Source organism: Pinus tabuliformis, chromosome 6, assembly GCF_031772625.1.
Source record: "Pinus tabuliformis cultivar Carrire ecotype Pingquan chromosome 6, CPIR1, whole genome shotgun sequence".
Lineage (NCBI taxonomy): Eukaryota > Viridiplantae > Streptophyta > Pinopsida > Pinales > Pinaceae > Pinus > Pinus tabuliformis.
The window spans coordinates 1,622,942,774-1,622,955,860 of record NC_142292.1 but is presented as its reverse complement, the minus strand read 5'-3'; the positions used below and the strand labels follow the sequence as shown (position 1 = coordinate 1,622,955,860).

General features: G+C 36.4%; 1 pseudogene; it reads right to left on the bottom strand.

Annotated features, from left to right (window-relative positions):
* Positions 1 to 1,135: 1,135 nt before the first annotated feature.
* On the bottom strand, positions 1,136 to 3,804 carry LOC149265116 (uncharacterized; annotated as a pseudogene).
* Positions 3,805 to 13,087: the final 9,283 nt, after the last annotated feature.

Genomic DNA, 13,087 nt, shown 5'->3' with positions numbered 1-13,087 from the left:
GGACAGAATTATTGACAGATGGAATGGCCCCTATCCTATGCTCTTGAATGCAGCGGATCTTGGTATCCCTCAGGCTTTGGTTTCCCTATGGGATACCTTCATATCATCCATTGAACAAGCAGGCCTGAAGCAGACCGGGTTTGATGACCACCTTGTTTGGTCGTTACCTCTCTCAAACTTGCAAGCTTCGGTAAGGGTCATCTACATGGAGCTCATCTCAATGAAAAACAGGCCGGCCAGAAAGATCTTCCCGGTGTTATGGTGGAAGCTTGCTTGTCCCCTCAAACTGATTCTCTTCGCCTGGCTCGTCTTTCACAACAAGAATTTATCCTGGGAAAATTTGAGGAAACGCTCCTGGCAAGGCCCCAGCAGATGCGTTTTCTGTAAGATGGAGGAGGAAACGAACTTCCACATGTTCTTCAACTGCAGGATCTCTCTACATGTCTGGTATGATATTGCATCGTTTTTTCCTTTCAGCTCCCTAACTTCTCTTCGGTTGATGCAGCTTTCACCTGGTGGGGAGGACAGAATGCAACCAATCGCCCAATCCTTCCCACAACAATCTGGTGCCTCTGGAAATGGAGGAATCTAAAAGTTTTTGAAGACTCAAACATTTCCTCCAATTTTGTCCTATCTTCAGTATTGGCACTCTATCCTCCTCCCTCATGACAGCTTCTTGTCTGTAGGGTATAAAGTTTACAATTTTGTTTTTGAAGACTCTGATCAGATGTGCTATATGTCCCATTAGTGATAAGTTTTTCTCTGCAATGAGTCCTTTTGCCTCATTATGTTTCTATGTAATGCTTCAGATATCAAGGCTATGCTGTTATCTTCTTATCAAAGACTTTCCCTATCGCGGTCTTGTTTATAAAAGACCCATCAGTTTTATGATGTAAAATATATTTCCTTAATATAAATATCGATGCTTTTCTTTCTTGAAAAAAAAAAAAAAAAAAAAAAAACTCTTCCAAACATACAAATTCAGTCATATACACTTCGGAGAATCTATCGCCTGACACCATTGCTATATCTCGCAAGATTCACCATCGCCATGTATCTCGCAAGATTCACCATCGCCATGTCATAATCGTCATTATGACAGACACACTTAATCCTTGTCTCCCACGAAATAAAATCAATTTCCTTGGCGAATGCAGGGTCCACTACCATTCAGGCATTCCACTGGTTGATAGTTCCTTCTTTGCTGTTGACGGAGTTTCTTTTTCTGCTTTCTGGAGCTTCTGTTTCTGCTTATTGCCGGAGACGAGGAATTTTCAGCCACTGGAGGCTTCTCAGCAGTAGAAGAAATAAGAGAAATGGTCACATCTTCCGCTGGCGGCTTCTTACCAGTTGAGGAATCAGGAAATTGAGGCACACCTTCAACTTCTTGCATTAATACACAGTTTCTTCTCTGTTGTTGACGGAGCTTCTTTTTCTGCTTCTTGGAGCTTCTCTTTCTGCTTATTGCCTGCGATGTGGAGCTTTCATCCGCTGAAGGTTTCTTGACGGTTGACGAATCAAGAAATAGAGCCTCAGCTTCCACCGTTACCTTACTTTTATCAACAAAAATAGCAGTTGAAGAATCAAAATATGCAGCCAAATCTTTCGCTGGAGGCTTCTTACCAGTTGAAGAACCCACTGGTGCCTTCATTTGATCAACACGAATACCAGATGATTCAAGGTTTACAGCCAAATTTTCTATTGGTACCTTACTTTTATCAACACTAATACCAATTGAGGAGTTGGGAGATACAGCCAAATCTTCCAGTGGAAGCTTCTTACAAGTAAAAGAATCAAGAAATACAGCCACGTCTTCCCCTCGTAACTTAGCTTTATCTACGCTACTGTCAGTTGAGGAAGCATGATATACAGACGAATCTTGCACTGGTACCTTAGTTTTATCAAGGCCAATAGGAGTTGAAGAATCAAGAAATGTAGCCAAATCTTCCACTGGCACCTTAGTTTTATCAGCATGCACACCAATATCCGATGCATATCTCTTCAAAAAGTAAGTTCCAACCAGCATAAATGCGAGGCCTAGTGAACCATTAAGCATATCTCGATGGTCATATGCGAGACGAGAAGCAGAACGAACGCCATCCATAGCTGCTACTTGCCCACTTTTTCCCGAGGCCTTTCTTTTAACAATGTATCCCGTCCTGCAGTATATTGCAAAGTCCTCACAGTTGTTACAAAATAGATCGTAGTTTCCAAAACCATGTTTATGCAGATACATTGCACGGTGAATGACTTCATCTGGGGGATCCGACTGTGCAAGTGTACATGTTCCTCGGCGGACTTGTGCCAAAAATACAGCTTTACTAACACCATACTCAAATCGATGCACAGCTCCTCCCTCAAGAAAACAATCTAGACAAGACCGGATCACTCCACTATTTCCATATTGGAGGCCGCAGCTGTCAGGAATCTTGGGCAACTCAGGTGTTGTTTCGGTATTGGAGAAGAGGCAAATGAATTAATTAAACTGACCCCTGCTCCAATTTCTTTACCCGGCCCTCTTGTAAAATGGACAACGACATCATCCCCAACAAAAATCCCTATGTAGGATCCCAGGGAGCATAAGACGTGAGATGAAATTAAATGGGAAATCATACAAAAACCAATTACATTTTATTGCAGAACAGCTAAGCAAATCATTATGGTAGACAAGAACAATAAACTTCGCGGAATCAAACTCTGCATCCAGATCAGTTAGATGCCAAAAGTACAGAAATGACAAATATTGCAGATAAAAAGCATAACGATAATTGGCAGCAAACCATAAATCAAACATTTGGAGGAAACACCTGGTAGTGTCTCCAACCTAATTTTATAGATATAGGATAATGTTGAAGTGAACTAAGCCCAGCGAACCGATTGGGGTATCCAATTAAAAACAAATGCATTAAAATCCAGAGGAATATAATGAGTTCTCTGTAACTATATTGAATATAAAGGTCATATTAATGCGAGGAAATGTACCGTGGTGAGCATATGTGTAACCTGTCCTCCATGAGTAAATATGGTCGCCAGCTCTAAGATCCTTCCTCTCCACCTCGTTGAAGAGAATGCCTATTGAAATGATAGGAAGTGCACAGTATCAGCAGAATCTGTTGATGGCGTAATGCAGAAGACTCTCCTATTGTCGAAATAGCAAGCGTACCGTTTTTGGATTTGCAATGAGATGTGGGAAATTTAGGCCTAAGCATCATTTATACATGTATGTCATTTGATGGTGGTGCTAAAGCGTAGTGGGGCAACCCACCACCAGGTTCCTCGAAGGGCACGCCTGGTTGCCTTTTCTTGGACTACGCGGTATGCTATCACTGAGAAATTTCCAAAACGCGGATACATGATGGGATGGGCACACTGGTGTTTGGAAATTGCAAGCTCTTTGGAGGGACATTATCTATCACATCAATCTTGGCATCAATCCCAGGAATTTTACAGTCGGAATCCTTGCATCAATTCCCATATTTACCATATTATGATACCATTCCCGGGAATCTTGGCATCAATCTTTGCATTAATCCCCACCTTATCGGAATTTTAAAACAAACCCGCATTTCAAATTTCATGGTTATTTATGTTCACAGTGTCACGGAAGCATCTTGACAGTTGTGTAAAACAATTTTGCCCTTTGCAAACGATATTGCATTCACATACAACAAAGTTATTAATGCTGCAACTAAGTGACTAATGTTGCCTCACCAGTCTGACATTCTCACCCTATCCTCCCATGAATTGATTGATACATCCTGATCCCCTCATTGCTATGAACGTACCACGCCCATGCACAGCCATTCCGTGCATTCCTCCATGGTTTTGACAATATTATCCGATCAATTGACTGATCAATCTTCTCATACCTTTCCTCCTGATATTCTCCCACATATCAATTCACTGATCCATCCCCTGCTTTGAGAATAAATTCTGAGAGAAATCCATTTTCGTACATTTCCTCCTAACAACCTTCACATATCAATTCACTGATCCATGCCCCGCTTTGAGAATAAATTCCTAGAGAAATCCATTCTCGTACATTTCCTCCTACACGGCCTTCCAATGAATTCCCTGATCCATTACCTCATTATCATGAATGTGTTGAAATTATAATTTCACTTGCGCACATTTATTTCCAGCAAAACCGCCAGTACATTTCTCCGCACCGCCTTTTGCCGATTGTGGTTTTTCTGATCACATTCGCTCACTGACACATGGCCACAACACTATTCCAAAACCACCCATCCCCTGGCAAGTAAAGTTCGTGCAAATGGGACCTCCGGGAAAATTGCAATAGTCGTGCGATTGAGATCAGAGTTTGAGGCCGTGCGATGGAATCAAGCTTTAATGTATAGGCCTGTACCATTACGTGACGTGAAGTAAAGTCTTGTTGACCGCCGGTTTTGTGCATAAAACAATTAAATGAAATTAATGTAAATGTACTTTGGTGGGTAGATATAGGTGAAACATTTAATTTTATTATTATTTTTGTTATGTAGCTCGTTGACTATGTGTTATGTTTTTTTAGTTTTTTTTAGTTCATTGCACAAGTAATGTGAGGAAATAGAGAGGCGCAGCAGCGCACTAGCAAAAAGGGGAAGAACGCACATAGTACGAGTGAATGTATTTTTTTTTGTTGAAATGCAATGTTATGGAAATGCAGCAGTATAGGTAAGGAATTACATTTACAACAGTATAGGTAAGGAATTACATTTACAACAGTAAATGTAAGAAAGTTTTTTTTTTACACAGCACTGTGAAGAATGAAGGAACAGAGCAGTTAAATTTTTGAGACAGAGTAATTTTTTTTTTTGGTGCATTTGAACCAGTCTTGGTTAATCCCTCTGGCAGAGGATGAAATTTGTAATTTCAGTGGTTTGATTAATGAATACAAGTTTATTTTGGTGTGTGAAACTCTGTTCTTTATCTCCAGCAAACAAATTTCTTTTGCTTCCTTGTGCTAAAACAGAGTGTTATTCCCTGGGTTAAAACAGAGCATTGTCTCTCTGTTCAGTTTGTTCGAAATTACCACAAATTTCCAACATTGGTATCAGAGCTTGTCTAGGCTCTTTGAAGGTGTCAAAGAAGCTGAAGGAAGGAGTTTTTTTTTTTGCTGCAGCAACTTCTCCAACAGTGTGAAGACTCTGTAAAAAAAAATCCAAGGTATTTCTCAAGCCAGTTATTTAAATACTTGACTGTATTTTGAATCATAGTTAAGAGTGCAAGAATGGCTGGCTCTAGCACTAGCGCTAGCATGGGTATCTTTAATACTCAACTCCCACAGTTTAATGGGAAAAACTATGACTATTGGGCAATAACCATGAGAGCTTTGCTTGCCTCACAAGACTTATGGGAATTTGTTGAAGATGGTTTTGAAGAACCAGCAGATGAAGAAGAGTTTAATAACTTGACACAGGCAGAGAAAGATCTGTTGAAGAGCTATAAGAAGAAGGATTCTAAAGCCCTCTTGTTTTTGTATCAAGCAGTGCATGAGAGTGTGTTTCCAAGGATAGCAGCAGCGAAGACATCCAAAGAAACATGGCAAACTCTCAAGACAACCTATCAAGGCATGGAGAAAGTGAAGACAGCAAAACCGCAATTGCTGAGGAGAGATTTTGAGAATCTATGCATGAAAGAGTCAAATAATATTGACTCATTCTTCACACAAGTGATTGGTCTGGTCACACAGATAAGGTCTCATGGAGAAATTCTTGAAGAAAGCAGAATTGTGGAGAAACTGTTGAGGGTCCTACCCTCAAAGTTCGATGTGATTGTCACCACCATAGAAGAGACAAAAGATCTCACAAGCTTCACAGTTGATGAACTACATGCATCACTGCTAACACATGAGGAGAGATTGAGTAGAAATGAAAATTCATCTCTAGAGCATGCCTTCAAGACCCAGATGTCTTTTGGAAGAGGAAGAGGTCAAGGCAGAGGAAACAGGAGAGGAAGAGGCAGAAGCCAAAACAGAGGTGAAAGAAACAGTCCAACAAATGCTCAAGGAAGAGGCAGCAATCCAAATCAGAATGAAGGCCAAGGCAGCAGCCAACAAAGTGGACAACATCATGCTCAAGAACAAATGTATGAAAAATCCAATGTCCAATGTTACTATTGTAAAAATATGGGCATTATGCAAATGAATGTAGGGAGAAGCAGCATGATATGAGTAATAGAACTAGTGCAAATTTCACTAGAGAAAATATCAGTGAAAACAATTTGCTTTTAGCCTGTAATATTGCTGAAGAAAAGAATGAAGATGTATGGTTTTTAGACTCTGGTTGCAGCAACCATATGACAGGAAACATAACCCTGCTTTCCATGTTAGATCAGAATGTGAAGTCACAAGTCACACTAGGGACTGATAATAAAGTTTCTGTTATGGGAAAAGGAGAAGTAAAAGTCTTAACAAAGAAAGGTGAAAAGAAAACCATATCAGATGTTTATTATGTCCCTGGAATGAAATGTAACCTCTTAAGTATTGGACAGCTTGTTCAAAAGGGTTACACTGTTTTCTTTGTGAATGATGTATGCACCATCATGGATAAAGCACCCAGCAAGCAATGTATTGCTGAAGTGAAGATGACAAGGAACAGGATGTTCCCTCTCAGAATGAAGGCAGATTTGAAAAATAAAGAAGTAATTGCAGCAGTGACTCAAGAGGCTTTCCAAAGCGAACCAAAGGATGAAAATTGGTTGTGGCACTTGAGATTTGGAAATCTCGACTTTGGAGGTCTTAATTTGTTGAGTAGAAAAGGAATGGTAAGAGGACTACCATTGATAAAAAAACCAGACAACCTTTGTGAAGGTTGTATCTTGGGGAAACAATATAGAGAAAGTTTTCCATCAGGGAAAAGCATAAGGGCAAAAGCATCCTTAGAAATTGTTCACTCAGATTTATGTGGACCGATGCAAACTCCATCACTTGCAGGCAGCCACTACATATTAACATTCATTGATAATTTTACAAGAAAAACTTGGGTTTATTTCTTGAAGAACAAAAGTGAAGTGTTTGAAAGATTTTGCAATTTCAAAGCACTTGTGGAAAACCAAAGCGGGCTGCATATCAAAGTTCTGAGAACTGATAGAGGAGGTGAGTATATCTCCAAAGAATTTATACGGTTTTGTACAGTAAGATAGATTCCTATCTATTGGAAAATGGATTTGAAAAGTGTAAGGGAGAACCCACCCTCTACATCAAAGAAAATGATGGTAAATTACTAATTGTTGTGTTATATGTTGATGATGTTATCTTCACAAGTAATGATGATTATTTTATTGAAAATTTCAAAGCATTCATGAAAGAGGAATTTGAAATCACTAACATGGGTTTGCTGAGATACTTCTTAGGAATAGAAGTAGAACAAAGTGGAAATGGGATTTTTATCTCACAAGGGAAATATGTTAATGAAGTGTTGAAAATATTTAATATGCAAGGGAGCAAGGCAACAATCACTCCCACAGTGATGGAATTAAAACTTAGCAAAGAGGACAACAACAAGGATTTGTATCCTAGTTTGTACAAGAGCATAGTTGGCAGCCTCATGTATTTGACTGCAACTAGGCCGGATATAATGTATGCTGTTAGTTTAGTTTCCAGATTCATGGAGAGGCCAAAAGAAGCACATTGGCAGACAACAAAAAGGATTCTGAGGTATGTTAAAGGTACTAAAAGGTTTGGCATTATATATACTACTTCAAAATGTTCAGATTTAATTGGATACACTGATAGTGATTGGGCTGAAAGTGTAGATGATCGGAAAAGCACATCCGGTTATGTTTTTCACATGGGTTCAGGAGCTATTTCATGGGCTTCTAAAAAACAACCTATTGTAGCGTTCTCTACAACAGAGGCAGAATATGTGGCAACTACAGTAATAGCATGTCAAGCAATTTGGATGAGAATAATGCTAAGGCGTTTATGCCAAGAATAAACAAAAGGAACTGTGATTTTTTGTGACAATAGCTCAGCTATTGCATTATTAAAGAATTCTGTGTTTTATAAGAGAACGAAACACATTGACACAAAGTTTTATTATATCAGGGAATTGGTAAACAATGGAGAAATTGTTTTACAACATTGTAGAACTCAGGAGCAGGTTGCAGACATTATGACCAAACCATTGGGACAGAAAAACTTTGAATTTTTGAGGAAATGTTTGGGTATAACTGATAGCCCAGTAGTTGAAATTAAGGGGGAGTGTTGAAATTATAATTTCACTTGCGTGCATTTATTTCCAGCAAAACTGCCAGTACATTTCCCCGCACTGCCTTTTGCCAATTGTGGTTTTTCCTCCGAGAGCTCCGATCACATTCGCTGATCGACACGTGGCCACAACACTATTCCAAAACCACCCATCCCCCGGCAAGTAAAGTTCGTGCAAATGGGACCTCCGGGGAAATTGCAACAGCCGTGCGATTGAAATCAGAGTTTGAGGCCGTCCGATTGAATCAAGCTTTAATGTACAGGCCTGCACCATTACGTGACGTGAAGTAAAGTTTTGTTGACCGCCGGTTTTGTGCATAAAACAATTAAATGAAATTAATGTAAATGTACTTCGGTGGGTAGATATAGGTGAAGTATTTAATTTTATTATTTTTTTTTGTTATGTAGCTCGTTGACTATGTGTTATGTTTTTAGTTTTTTGTTGTTCATTGCATAGGTAATGTGAGGAAATAGAGAGGCGCAGCAGCGCGATAGCAAAAAGGGGAAGAACGCACAGAGTGCGAATGAATGTATTTTTTTTTGTTGAAATGTAATGTTATGGAAATGCAGCAGTATATGTAAGGAATTACATTTACAGCAGTAAATGTAAGAAAGTTTTTTTTTTTACACAGCAGTGTAAAGAATGAAGGAACAGAGCAGTTAAATTTTTGAGACAGAGTAATTTTTTTTTTGTGCATCTGAAGCAGTCTTGGTGAATCCCTCTGGCAGAGGATGAAATTTGTAATTGCAGTGGTTTGATTAATGAATACAAATTTATTTTGGTGTGTGAAACTCTGTTCTTCATCTCCAACAAACAATTTTTTTTTTCTTCCCTGTGCTAAAACAGAGTGTTATTTCATAGGTTAAAATAGAGCATTGTCTCTCTATTCAGTTTGTTCGAAATTACCAAAAATTTCCAACAAAATGATGAGCAAATATGTCACACATACATAAGTATACCACCATGAAGTCATGAATCCATCGCCACATTTCTATGCATCCATTACAGAACCCTCTCACTGCTATGAGCATTCACGCCACACATACATCCATTACAAAATCTCACGCACATGCATATTCTCATACATTTCATCCTGAGTTCTAACATTGTAACACTATCTCCTCATCAATTCATTGATCCATCTCATTATAGTTTTTATTACTCATTTTCCATTTTATGGAAGGCAAAGGTTTTTATTGCTCAGTTAAGAATTAATTTACATCAACTCTTGTATTGGGAAGCACTGGTATGTACAATTTGCATGTCTGGGGCAGTAGAACCAAAAAAACAATTCAATTTGGAATATGATGCCTTCAAAAACATCAGAAAAAAGAGAATATGAAAAAATTTCTGTCTTAGTAGAAATAGCGATAGTGTAGGTGATAGATGCTCCTAAGCTTATATGATTGAATTTGTATATTTGGAAGAGTTGTGACTGAATTTGTATATTTGGAAAAGTTGTAATTTCTTGTTTAAAAAAATAAAATAAAATATATGTATTTCTAAATTCAATGAACACTGATGATTTTTAAGCGTTAACGTGTATATATGGAAAAGTTTTAGATGAGTAAATTAATTTATAAAGAAAAGAGAAGAGTATGCCAAAAATTAAACGAAAACTGTATGTTGACATAAATAAGAATCATTCGATGTTGCTTCATTTGAGATTAACTGTATGTTAATAAGGGAAAACGTTGGATGTCCTCCTTCCCCAAAGTCCATTCTTATGACTGATACAGAAATATGATTACGGTTTGCTCGCTAAAGCTTTTTCTGATATTTGTTTAATTCACTGTCAGCTAAAACTACAGATTGTCAAAACTGTGACTCGATCTGAGCTTTTTGTAATCTTTATCTTTGTTTAATTCAATGTCAGCTGAGATTTCAGATTGTGAAAACTGTGACTCGATCTGAGCTGTTATCTCAGGAAATTTCTTTTTCAACAGAAAAATCTCTTATAAGTTATATAGCCGGAATTTCTTCAATCGTTTAGAAAAACATATATGAACTTTAAGTATTTGTTGCTTTAATAATATTTTAGTGTAAATTATGGATGGATTCAGGGATAGAATTAAATTTCTTCAATCGTTTAAAAAAATCTTAGATTTCTTAAGTATTTGGTGCTTTGATAATATTTAGTGTAAATTATGGATGGATTCGAGGATAGAATTTAACAGCCAAATTGTCCTTAGCCAAATACAATTTAAATATTTACAAAACTAAAACTGTAAAAACAAATATAAAAATTTGGTAATTCGTCAAAATTTTCAGAAAAAATCAGATAGAAAGTATTAGCGAGTATTTGGTCGACGCCTTTTGAACTAAGCAATATAGTTCATCTTCGAAGACAAGATTTTGAAATTTCAACCAAGGTTAAAAGGAATACTTTTACTAACAATACATTACTTACATTGTTGGTGGGAAACATGATGTCCAATGAAATGAGGCTAGGCTGTTCTTCTTCCCATATTAAGTGAAGTTTCCCAATCATGTACGGATACTCTAATACACTAACAGATTGGTTGTCTAGGATGCATGGTCTTTTGCATCCATCTGCATAAATCACTGATCACTGAGTTTCCAAATGCATTGATCACTGAGTTTGAATTTGGAAAAAAATAAATTGAAATATTATTTTTATTTATAAAAATTAATATTAAAAAATAAAAATCATTAAAATTTTCAATATTGATATTGATAATTTATGATATTTTAATAAAAATTATTTACAAAATTAAAATTTTTATAAGGAAATAAACCGCTTTAAAATGGTATGTTTAACTTATATAATAATTTATTTTAATAATAATAATAAAGTTATAATTTAGTTTGTTTTATGAATTTTTTAATTTTAACAATATAATACTAGTAATGGATTAAGACAGATTTATTTTTGATGTAGTTATATTTTTTTGCTATTTTAATTAAATTTATTAATTTGAAAAAAAATGTCATAAATAAATAAGCGATATGAAATGAAGTGTTTTTTATCGATAAACTATGCTATTGGCCCATAGTACTGTAACAAAGTCTATTTAAATCTAAAACTCTCCATGATAAAATTTGGGTGAATCTACATAGTTAAAGATATTTAGGCCTTAAGTCCCTTTTTGGAAGAATTCCCCCACTTGCACCATCAAACTAATGTTAGACAATTAAATTTTTCTAGTGTTAGATCCCACTCCTTTAACTGTCAACTAAATCTTGATTTATAATTTGTGTAACCCTTCAACTTATTAATATTTATCATAACCCATGAACATATCACAAATTGCCATCAATGCTACAATTAGTATAGAACTTTGTAATTCCAATTATTGCACTGACCACGTCTTTTGTTGGCTGTTTTGATGAAAGCGCTGGATGATTACACTGTGATCAAGTTTCAAGCTATGTTTCTCTTTGAAATGAATTCAACTGTTTCCTACTTATATACAAATTCATAGTGTGCTAACTACTATATTTCTGCATTTGTCATAGACGCATGGAAATCTGCGAAATCGAGTAGGGAGAAGGGGGTTTCTTCAACATTAGCCCTATCGCACTGTAATGTTTAAAGTCACTATATGCAACTGATATGATTATTCAATTCTGTAACCTGCATTGGAACCCTGAGATATATGCAACTGATAATTATGTAACCTACATTGGAGCCGTGAGATATGATGATGTCAGTTTTCTAGATTCTAATGAATTTTTTTCTTGGTATGTAGTGAAAATATATTGATGACAGTTTTCTAGATTCCAATGATTTTTTCTTTTTGGTATGTACTGAAAATTATTCTGAGATCAAATCTGGTATTTCGCCATGCCATGAACACGATTTGATTTCAATTCTTTCTCTAGCTTGTAACAGAAAAATTATTATTGAAATATCTCCATAAAATTCAAAATCAACCGTAGTCAATGGTTTGTTATTGACTCTAAACAAGTTAATGCTATGCGTGCGTATCAGAGTTGATTTAAACATATAAATCATTTAAGTTGTTTTCAAGTGAACTTTCTAGAGTCCACCTATAAGCAACATCTTTTCGCTTCGATGCAATTTTTGAGAATGTACCGCATGTATCCCAAAACAGTTTTGACACCTCTCAACTGTCATTGATGTGCCAAGTTCAAGTTTCTGAACCAAGTGGACAACACAGATTCATCCTACCAAATTGTTGGAAATATGAATCTCAAATGTTTGAAGATGGAAGGGTTGAAGTCAGAACCAAAGTACTACGTGAACCATTCCACATGGTTAAGGAATTTAATGAAGGTGAGCCACAAAGTTAAGGAATTTAATGAAATTGAGTAAATATGGGTAAGCATTCATTGCATGACTATTGCTGACACTCCACAAACACATGCGTGCTCTGTCATATATTAATGTTAAATTGTATGTAGAGATAAATATGGATGTAAAAATCATTTTGCAAGAGAGTGCAGAGAAAATGGTGGAGAAAATTTTGGTGGGCGCGTGAAAACAATAGTTACTATGTTTTACTGTGTGTTAATTCGCAACTCCTCATGAAGTGTAAATCATTGTAAACCTTGTTTTTACTTGGTGAATGCGCAGATGAATGTATTTTCATGAATTAGAATTTAATTCTAAGCTTTTACTATTTTTACTATTTTTTTGTGATGAGTGAATTATGAGTTTTATTAAGCCTCTATATAGCTAGTGAAATCGACCTAAAATTCAACATCTACCTAAAATTCAACATGGTCTTAGACCGCGTTAAACTCTGTTAGTGTAAAAACAAGTGTTTTTACTATTTTTTTAGCATATTTACCACGCAAAAAGTTTTTTTTACACTCAAAAATGGAAACATCAAGCACAAGCTTGACTAATGGCAAAAATTATTATTATTGGGCTATTATAATGAAGGCCA